The sequence below is a fragment of the Microtus ochrogaster genome, linkage group LG3, assembly GCF_000317375.1.
Source record: "Microtus ochrogaster isolate Prairie Vole_2 linkage group LG3, MicOch1.0, whole genome shotgun sequence".
NCBI lineage: Eukaryota > Metazoa > Chordata > Mammalia > Rodentia > Cricetidae > Microtus > Microtus ochrogaster.
This window is the reverse complement of record NC_022029.1, coordinates 17,719,240-17,721,877: the sequence shown is the minus strand read 5'-3', so window position 1 is coordinate 17,721,877 and position 2,638 is coordinate 17,719,240.

Sequence of the window (2,638 nt, the reverse complement as noted above, 5' to 3'; positions counted from 1 at the left end):
AAAAAAAAAAAAAATTCCCATAAACAGCTTTCACCAACTGATTAAGGAAGTGTTTCCCTCTAGAGCTTCCTAATGACAGTTACTTTCCTTCAACCCAATCCGTGTACCTTCACCAGTAGGTAAAATATGATCTTTCCTTTTCAATTGGCATCTTTTCATAATTAGGGATGCTTGTGTCTTTTTCTGGGTTTCTTGCCACTTTGGCTTTCTCCTATTTTCTTTCTGAAATTTAGTTCTTTGTCCAACAATCTCCATGGGGTTGGCTTTCTCCCTCCTTTTTCTATAAAATATTTGTTTGTTCATATTTTATGTGAATGGGTGTTTTGTCTGTGTGTATGTATGAGCACCACATGCATGCCGCATCCACTGAGTCCAGAAAAGGGTAACAGCTTCCTTTGAACTGGAGTTCCTGGGTCATTGTGAGCCACCATGTGAGGGCCTGGAATTGAACCTGGGTCTTCTGCAAGAGCAGTGAGTACTCTTTGTCACTGAGGCATCTTCCAGCTGCTTCCTCTCCCCTTATCTTACAAAGGCCTTCTGTACTTTAGCATTCTAATTCTGTCACCAAGGTTGCAAAAATCATCTCCAGCTCGTCATTCGGCTTTCAACCTTAATAGTACTTTCATAAGACAGATACTTTGTAGAGGGTTTCTTGTGATTAAATAGTTGAATATTATTAAATCAGACCTGTGTCCTGGGTATAATGTGGCCTTCCTCCAGGAGCAATGAGCTAAACTCCATGAGCCATCAGACATTGATTAGATGTCTTCTAGTTACTCCATGTCTATGGTTCCCATACTTTTGCCCTTCTCAGCCTCTTCCCTTTAACCCAAAAACTCTCACTGAGCCGCGCTTGAAGCCACTTGTATGGTAATCCACCCCTCCTAAAGCCTCTGCCTTTGAAAGGGAAAATATATCCACAGGCTTAGTCTTAGGATTGAGAGTTGGCCCTCTGCCATCTTCCATTTGTTTGAATAAACCTTATGGCCGCCAAGCACCTGGAATAGGTTGGGCCTATGTTCGATGGCAAACCCATTGACATGTCTCCCTAGCTAATGGCAGTGATGCTCTGTACTGTTCTAAAAGGGTCAAAAGGACAGAAAGACAGAAGCAAGTCAGGACATCGAGGGGGAAGCCCAGAGCGAGGTACTGCCAACTCAAGGTCTTGTCCCAGCCTTATCATAATTGTGGCAGATGGAAGCTGTCATCTGTAAGCAGGCTCAGCCCTCTGCAAACCAAGGCCAAGGACTGCCAAACCTCACCGGCCTCCAAGTGCACCGTGGCCAGAGCCCACTTGAAGAGATGACTTCACTAGCAGCGGGTAGAGCCAAGAACCAAAATACTTTGTCTTCTGCTGTTTATTTTTAAATCGTGATTATGTGTTCCCTCTTTTTTTCAGGGACATCAAACATGTAGTAACATTATGCAGAGACTTTTGGGGGCCTGGCTATTGGCTCAAGCACAGAAGAGATGTCAGGCAGGTGCTGGGAACAGCGTACTCATGGCAAATGTTCAAAGGGCTGACCACACTTGGCGAGACTTGCTATCCAAAAAGTGTGTCTAGTCCCAGGGCTGTGATCATCTGGGAACAGTCACCAGGAACATGGTTCCCTAGTCCCAAGAGCAGTGCTCCACCTGCTGTCTCCTGAAGACAGGGCTGAGAGGATCCAAAGGTGTCACTGGCCTCATCTACTCTCTAGACCCCTTCTTCCCCTCATTTGTGTTAATCCCAACTCTCTGAGATACACACCTTCAGTAACACGACCATCCACCAACCTCCTGAATATTCTCTTCACTCCTCACACAGGTCAATAACTAGCTAAGAATGATCTTCACCAATCTGAGTCATTAGGAGACCTCAACATCTCCAAGGGAAACCTAGCCAGGTCTACATCCATGGCCTTCCGTGTGATGGTGATACTCACCTTCTCTGCACTCAAGCCAACGCTCTGACTTCTACACCTGGCTTAGTCTCTTGGGTTACTGTGATAAAATATCTCACAAAAGAAGTTTAGTGGAGAAACTATTCCCTAAGGCTCACGGTTCAAGGATACCGTTTATCATGGCAGGAAACCAAGCTGGCAGGAGGTGGAAGCAGCTGATTATATCATATTCACAATCAGAAAGCAGAAAGCTAGCTTTCCCTGCCTTGTGCAAGTCCAGGACCAACTTAGGGAGTAGTTCCACCCACCATGGGCGTGTCTTTTCACCTCAATTAACCTGATCAAGAAAATCCCCCACAGGCACACCCAGAGGCCAACCAGACCTACGTAGTCCTTTATAGGTGTGTCCAGAGGGTTGTCTCCTATGTGTTTACTGATCCTGTCATGTTGAGAATTAACACTAATTGTCAAAACGCCCCAGGATTTGTCTTTAATCTTCTAATAAAGACCATATTTTCTTAGCAGGTCTTTTATAGGTCCCAGGACAAAATTATTCTTGCTTTTACAAGCGTATTTTCTTAATAATTGTCATTCTTAATTACCAACAATTCATCCCAAGCTACAACTGGAGTGAATTTTGATCACTTGTGTGGCGGCATTATTTTCTCTATAAAGTCTTGCAGAAGCCTCTGAGTGTAGCAGAGAAGAGGAGGTAGGACAAGAAGGATAAGGAGGAGGAGGAGGAGGAGGAGGAG